At 54.9% G+C, this 7,822-nt stretch overlaps 1 long non-coding RNA gene across 1 annotated transcript; it reads left to right on the top strand.

The window, feature by feature from the left end:
• Window positions 1–4,676: 4,676 nt before the first annotated feature.
• LOC137229740 (uncharacterized) lies at window positions 4,677–7,014 on the top strand. The gene is made up of 3 exons (XR_010945825.1): window positions 4,677–4,766; window positions 5,186–5,357; window positions 6,884–7,014. It is a non-coding gene; the product is annotated as an uncharacterized lncRNA (long non-coding RNA).
• Window positions 7,015–7,822: the final 808 nt, after the last annotated feature.

Genomic DNA, 7,822 nt, shown 5'->3' with positions numbered 1-7,822 from the left:
CGACGTCTGCCTGCTCATTGCTTGGTCCTGAGCCCCAGGTCCCTACAAGGGACGTGGGGCTTGGCTGAGAACCCTAAGGGAGCTCTTTCCTGGGGCAGAGGTGGGAGGAGGCTGGGGCTGCTTTTCCAGGCAGTTGAGCAAACAGCCCTGCCCAGACTTGCCTCCAGTAAGTCCCATTGGCATGAACCCCCTTGTCTGGCGTCCTTTCCTACGTCAGATTTCTGCCCTGCCCCCTCTGAGAACAGCTCGCTGGCTCCAGGCCTTAGAACACCTGCCGCCTTCCCTCCCCCGACATGGGGGCCATGGTTCCCGCTTATTGGCAAGGGGCTCAGGAGCGGCTGGAAAGGGGAGAAAGCAGTGAAGGATGGAGATCATTTGCACACCCAGACTTGTTCTGCAGAGCTGTTGTCAGGGTGCCCAGAGCGCTGAGCTCCCACCTCGCCTCTCCCAGGTGTGAGAGCCGACGGCGGCCTGCGAAGCCCAGGTGAGGGCTCCACCTCGGTGCTCCGGGCTGGGGGGCGGGATATCCACAGACCATAAGAAAGTCAGCCCCTACTGTCTGAGGGCCGCACAAGGGATGGAGGGACCCTGTCCTCCAACTAGTGCAGGACCACTTCCTCCCAGCCTGTCTTCTCCCTACCCCCGACCAATGGGGCCAAGGTCACTGAGCTTACCTTCAGCCCCCCCTGGCTGGGTCACCAATCTCCTACCAAAGTCCAGGGTCCCAGTTGGGACCGTGAGACTCTCCCCACTTCAGGGACTGGGGGAGCCACAGAGCCCTTTGGTGCATTTCTGTGTATGTCTGTGATGTTTCCTCCTATGACTCCACTCTGACCCTGCCCTGCTCCTTACCCTGGCCCATGCATGCCCTCAGGGTCAGAGGGTGCCTCTCCCAGAGCATCCAGGGTCATCCCAGCCCCTAGGAAGGAGCTCCTATGTAGGGGGATGGAGGAAGGAGCCGTGCCAAGCATGTACACATGACTTTAATAACTGCATCTATCTAGCATCTTATGTGGTATTTTCCCATCTGTTTGCTAACTCAAGGGTTCTGTTGAGTCCTGTGAGGTGGCAGGGCAAGTGTTAGCACCCTTCACCTTGTAAGTGTGGAGTCCCAGGACCTGGGAGGAGCAGGGACATGCCTGAAGTTAAGAGCAGGCCCAGGGTGCAGGCCGGGCCTCCCTGTGCAGCCACCACTGGCTCCCTCCGCGTGTGGGTCTAGCCTGGGGCCCAGCTGTGCCCTGAGCTCACAGGGAGAGCTGGGGTGCTGAGCACCCTGTGCTGTGCCAGCCTCTGCCTCCTAGGAGCCTGGAGCTGCGGGAGACCCTGGAACCCGATGGTTCGCAGCCAGAGGGCCTGGTGGGAGGAGGCTGGTTCAGCAGACAGGCTGCCACCAGGTGTAAAGCGGGAACAGGGAGACTTGGTGAGTGAGCACCAGGGTGGAGGGAGCAGGGTGACGGGAACACGGTGCTGGCAAAACGAGCCAGTTGGTGCAGATGCAACTATTGACTAAGTCCTGCTCTGGTCCTGCCTGCAGGTGCGGGACTTGGACAGTGAGAGAAAGCATGGGCCGCGCGTGGAGTGAAGTGAGCAGGCATTGGCAGGGGTGCGTGAGACAGGCCCACACAGTGGGTCAGTCTGCGTGGCTCCCCTTTCCCAGCTCCTCTACCCCCAGAGACCCCAACGCGCCCTCTGCTGGGATCCATCCCTTCAGACTTCTCACTGGCGTCACGGCTCATCAGCTTGGAGTCTCTCTCTCTCTCTCTCTCTCTCTCTGTTTCTCTCGCAGGCAGGCATCTTACCCATCCTGTCCCTGGGCTGTTACATGCCAGCGTCCTCCTCTAATTCTTGCTGCCCACCAGGCCCCCTCCATCTTCCTCCCTTCCGCCCCCTCTCCATCCCCAGCACAGCTTAACTGTGCTGCTCTGCCTGAGGTTCTCCCTTCTAGCATCTCCTTGCCTTCTCAGGGTGTCACGCTCATCCCGGATCCTAACCCAGTCCTGGCCTGCAAGGCCCCTGGGGGCCTGCTGCCCTCTCAGCTCACCTGAAGGGCTCAGTCACCAAAGGTGCTCGCCAAGCCCTCCCTGCTCCACCCCCAGCAGGTGGGCAAGCAGTCACCTGGTCACCAGGTCCCTCCCAGATCTCCACATCACAACCCAGATTTTCTCCTAATGGTGTTGATTTCCTCGGCCACACTACTGGGATCAAAGGCTGCCCCAGCAACTCGGCAGTTCATTAGGTCCTGGAGGTCCCAGGGGACTGGCTGCAGATAAATATGTCAGGCCAGGGCTGAGGGGCAGGTGTGGCGCGGAGTGCAGGACAGAGCAAGGCATCGGGCTTGGTGTGGATAAAACAGGCAGGAAGGGAGGCCCCAGACAGACCTTGCCATGGCTGCAGTGGGAGCTAAGGCTTCAGGCCTCTCCTGGGACCAGCAGCGACCCTGTCCCACCTGATGCAGCCCCCGGCTCACGCCCATCCTCCCTGCTATCTTTCTGACTGTCCTTCCAGCAAATACCTAGCAGGCCTTGTTCTGGGCACCCGAGATGAGAGCTTCCCAAGATTATCCCTGCCCTCAAGGAGCTAGAGGAGACAGACTCAGACAGAGCAGGTTGGCTGTGTTCATTTCCGAGTGACCCCTGAGCCAGGGACTCAGACAGACCTGGGGCTGGGGCTGAGCTGGGGCAGCTGCTGGATGAGGGCATTTTGGGAAGTTTCCACAGTGCACCATAAGAATCACTTCCCTTGTTCCAAAGCTGTGTCACTGGCGGTCAGAGTCTACACTCACGCGGACACTCCCCCTCCTCCTCTTCTGGAATCACTCAGTCATCCCATCAGCAGCTGTTTACTGAGCGCCTACTGTGTACCGGCACTGTGCTTGGCCCTGTTGCTACAGTGGCGAGGATACAGACACGTCCCCTTCCCTCTTGAGGACTCTGAGTCTGGAAGTGAACTTTCGTTTGTCAGCCTGGAACCACACCGGAGCTCTGGGATAGGGCATGCTGGCCCAGAGAAGAAACTGAAGTTTGAGTTAGGACTGTCAGGGGGCCCAAACTGAACCTCTCCTCCTCCATTGGGCAAAGGTCGACCATGCCCCGCAAACACCCTTCCCCACGGGAGACTCCAGGGAAGGGGTCTCGGGATAGAGGACAAACACTTGTTCGGTTCCTGGGTGTGTCTCAGTCCTTTCCGGCTGCTCTATCAAAAACACCATAGGCGGGCTTCCCTGGTGGCGCAGTGGTTGAGAGTCTGCCTGCCGATGCAGGGGACACGGGTTCGTGCCCCGGTCCGGGAAGATCCCGCATGCCGCGGAGCGGCTGGGCCCGTGAGCCATGGCCGCTGAGCCTGCGCGTCCGGAGCCTGTGCTCCGCAACGGGAGAGGCCACAACAGTGAGAGGCCTGCATACAGCAAAAAACAAACAAACAAACAACAAAAAAACACCATAGGCTGGGTGGCTTACAAAACAATTTATTTCTCACAGTTCTGGAAGCTTGGAAGTCTAAGGTAAATATGCTGGCAGATTTGGCATCTGGTGAGAGCCTGCTTCCTGGTTCATAGACAGCTGTTTTCTTGCCGTGTCCTCACATGGCAGAGAGGGCAAGGGAGCTCTCCGGGGTCTCTTTTATAAAAACATGTATCTCAGTCCCGAGGGCTCCACCCTCAAGTCCTCCCAAAGGCCCCACTTCCTAATACCATCATCTTGGCTGTTGAGTGTCAGGATTTCAAGATATGAATTGAGGGGCAGGGGAAGGGGGAACATAAACATTCTGTCTACGGCACAGTGCTTCACATTTCATATCTTAAGCCTCATCAGAACCCTAAGAGATGGGCTTCCTTGGTGGTGCAGTGGTTGGGAGTCCGCCTGCCGATGCAGGGGACGCGGGTTCGTGCCCCGGTCCGGGAGGATCCCACATGCCGCGGAGCGGCTGCGCCCGTGAGCCATGGCCGCTGGGCCTGCGCGTCCGGAGCCTGTGCTCCGCAACGGGAGAGGCCACAACAGTGAGAGGCCCACGTACCGCAAAAAAAAAAAAAAAAACCTAAGAGATACACAATCCCAATCCCAATTTACAGACCAGGAAGCTGAGGCTCAAGGGAGCAAATGATCTCATCCAAAGTTTTCATGGGCAGCACAAAACCAGGTCTGGCTCCAGAGCTCATGCTTTTCCTCAGCACCATGTTGTCTCTGAAACACACAAAACCTCCATCCTCCGCTCCCGTCTGAACACTGCAGACACACCAACACCCTGACCTCTGGGAGGATTGCTCCACTCAATGCTTTGAAGAAAATTATAGGGAAAGTGCCAGAGTGAACACTCGCTTCCCTTCCTTAACTTCTACATCCCTGCGTCTTCCTAGTCCTGGCAATTCCAGTCTCCCTTGTCTACACTGCTCTTGCCCCAGAAAATCCCAAGAAGGCTTCACGTGGCTCTATTTAAATCCCCTTTCAGCACTCAGAAGCGGCTCTGCTTCCCTGGTGCGCTCTAGGTCTCCATCTGGTTCGGAGGCTATTTTAATTCACCGGATGTAGATTAGCTGTGATCTGGGGCTGAGCTGCTGGAGAGATGCCTTTGTCTACAGAAGGACAATTTAAAAACTAACTCAAAGCATAGAGAACAAATAAATAAATTCCTCTTTCTGTCTCCAGCACTCTCCATCTCATTTTCACAGGTAATTGCTGAAGGATTTTGCTTCCCACAGGCTCTTGCTTGTATGGGGTGTGCAGTGCTGCAGCGTGGACCAAGGACAAGCAGCTTCTGGCCAGAAATGCCAGGTGAGGGAGAAGGCGGCTCTAGTGGGGTCAGGAGAGGGCATGTCCCAGCCCGTGGGCATGGAGCAGGGGGTGTGCCCTTCCACGGCGTGCTCTAATGTAAATGTTCCTGGGGCAGGAATCACTTACCCCTTCTCTAATCATTGAGAAAGTGGCCTTCAGGTCTGCCCCGGCCAGAGCCCAGAGAAGGGCTGATTAATTACATCAACAATGTCCTAATGTTTCGGGAGTTCGTGACCCCTGAAATCTGCTTCTGCATCACCCAGGGTGGTGGGGTGAGCGTGTCCTGGTTCGGGAGGCAAAGAGGGGCCCAGAGGCGGGAGGGGAAATCTTGCAGCTCCTGAAAAGCTGTGGATTCAAAGAAGAGGAAGAGAAGAAGAAGAAGTCTGTACCTCTGCCAGTTTCCCGTCTACTCTTCCCAGTGAGCCTTGGAGGAGAGCTGCACCATCGCCCTTCATAGATGAGAAAACTCTGAGGAGCGACGTCCAGCTTCATGCAGCAAGTGCAGAAGCTTTTCAAACATGCGTCTTCTACGAGAAGTTCCGGGTCTATCCTCTGCACCACTGCTGCCTCTTGAAGAGTTTCAAAGAGCTGGTGAGGGTTTAAATGAGCAGGGAGGGGATGCAGATGGAGAGAAGGAGAAGGGAGGGGATCTTTTCCTCTCTCCTCCTCCTTTCCTCTCCTTCCCTCCGCCCCCTGCCCTGATCTCACCTGGGCAGCTGCCCCCTCCTCTCTGGACTGTACAGGCCCCTTATCATGGTCAACAGCAGTGTTGTCCACAGTAGGTGACCAGCCTTGATCCAGATCCATGGAGGACGGGTCTGTCCTTTCAGTGACATGGGGCTCAGGACGACATTGAGAGTGACCATCAGAAAGCAAAAACACCTCAGGAGGGCAACTCTGGGCTGAGTGTGGGGCAGTGTAGATGGGGAAGGGGGCTTACAGGTGAACCTTGAACTTGCCCTATCCAGACTTGCCCTGTGCCAGCTGGGCGCGTGGCCTCCCCTCAGCCCAAGGTGGTGGTTCAAGGCATTCAAGACCTTGCTTTGATATCCTCGCCTGAGAGGCCACTATTATCTCCCCTCTTTATGGATGCGAAGGCGAGGCTCAGAGATCATGTGCATAGCAAGCTGTAGATCCGGCATTTGAACCAGGCCTGCCGCATTCCAAAACTAGAATTTCTACCAGAAAAAACAATAATAACTCCAAGTGGTGTTTCTGGAGGGCTAACTCTTTCATCCTCTGTGCTGATAACTGTGCAGACAGCATCTCACGTAATCCTTAGAGGCTCCCTATCCTTCAGATAAGGAAACTGAATCTGAGAAAGGTCAATACTTTGCCATGATGACACACATCTTAAGTTGAGGCCCCAAAGCCTGTGCTCTTCACCTCTAGGAAGCTGCCACTCACAAGTGGACCCCAAATAGACAAGATGGACAGCTCACACTTTATGCAGGGCATGTATAGGCACTGTTCAAGTTGAAGGGGGAGAGGAGGGAGTTTGCGGAGGGAAACTATGCCGCGTCCTCCCCTTCCTGCCCTGGGACCACCCACTGGAGCTGGCACTCAGCACTGTGCAGCGTGCGCCTTTATCATGTATCTGCCCCATGGCTGGAATGGAGCTCCAAGAGGGTAGGGTGGGGTCATAGCCCTTTTAGTGTCTAGCTGAGGTTTACCAAGTGTTTACAGGCAAGGAAACGGAGCCCAAATGGTTTAGGTGGGCCTGAAACCCAGAACTCTTACGTTGCCAATGGTGACAGATCAGGTGTCTCACACAAGTTTGGAGGCGTTGCTACTTTGTAGTCCAAAGACTTTCTTTCTGAAGTCCCTCCAATCACCACACAACCATCCTTCTTTGCTTCCTCTCCGTAAGTCAGTTCTGCTCCTGCCCCTGTGTTGATAAGAGCTGGGGAGAGAGGAGAAAGCAAGCTCATACCACCAAGAAGCCCAAGTTGTGACTTTTGTCTCATGATACCCATTTTGCAGGTGTCAAAACTGAGGTTCAGAGAAGGACAATGCTGCAGACTTAGTCCCCCTGAAAGGACAAGCCTCCTAAACAGTGAGTGAAAAGACAGTTCCATCCTTCAAGACTTAGACCCTCCCTGGGTTCTTTCCTGTAGGAGTGAGTGGTGTGGGTCTGCAGTTTGACCGGAGGCTGTTAGGTGTCAGGATCACGCTTAAGGAAAGGAGGAGCTGCCTGGGAGAGAAGACTGGAGCTGGTGTGGTCTGTACACGGCTGATGACGCAGGAGATGAATTTAGATGGTAAAATTTTTATTGTTGCCTTCGATTTGTGGCAGGGGCTATGGCTTTCCATATATAGTAATGATGTAAGATTTAGTTTCTAAAAACATTTAAGTAAATAAAGAGAGTCAATTTAAAGGCAAGTACGAAACAATGTGGTTTGACTTTTGAGAAACTGACAAGGGGTCCTGAAAAGGTACTCCTGGCCCTGAATTTCCTCCCAGACAAGCTTGTGGCAATTCATGGACTTGGGACCAGGAATTGCCCATTTTGGGAAACCTCTGTTCAAGCCTCAGGCGGCCGGAGCTAGAAGACATTTGAAGGACCGCCTGATCCAACATTTCCTATCAGAGATGAGGAAATGGAAGCCAGGGCTGAGGTTGTAGAAGGTGTGTCAGCACACACTTTCTCAGAAGGAGCCTTGTTCTGATTCGCTTCCCGTCTGAGACCCCTGGGGTGCAGGGCTGAGCCAATGGCCCAGGTTCACACCCCCAAGAGCAAGGTGGAGAAGCACAGGGTGAGGTTTTGAGCACAGTGGGCTTCAAAATGACCAAAGCAGCTTTGAAAACATACAGATGCCTGGGCCCCATTCCCAGAGATTCTGATTTGGTGCTTTGATTTGGGGGCAGCATTCAGGGAAACTGTTCTTTAAACATCTCCCCAGCTGCCCACCCTAAACTGGACACCGAGGACCCGACATGACATTCTTAGGGAGGACAATCCTTGAGTTACCCTTGCTTCTGCATTTTCTAGGCTCCCCCAATACCTAATGCAGAGCGGGGTAGGAGAAAGGAGAGGGATGGGGAAAAAGAGAGA

Source organism: Pseudorca crassidens, chromosome 9, assembly GCF_039906515.1.
Source record: "Pseudorca crassidens isolate mPseCra1 chromosome 9, mPseCra1.hap1, whole genome shotgun sequence".
Lineage (NCBI taxonomy): Eukaryota > Metazoa > Chordata > Mammalia > Artiodactyla > Delphinidae > Pseudorca > Pseudorca crassidens.
The sequence above is the reverse complement of the archived record's forward strand: the minus strand, read 5'-3'. Positions and strand labels throughout refer to the sequence as shown.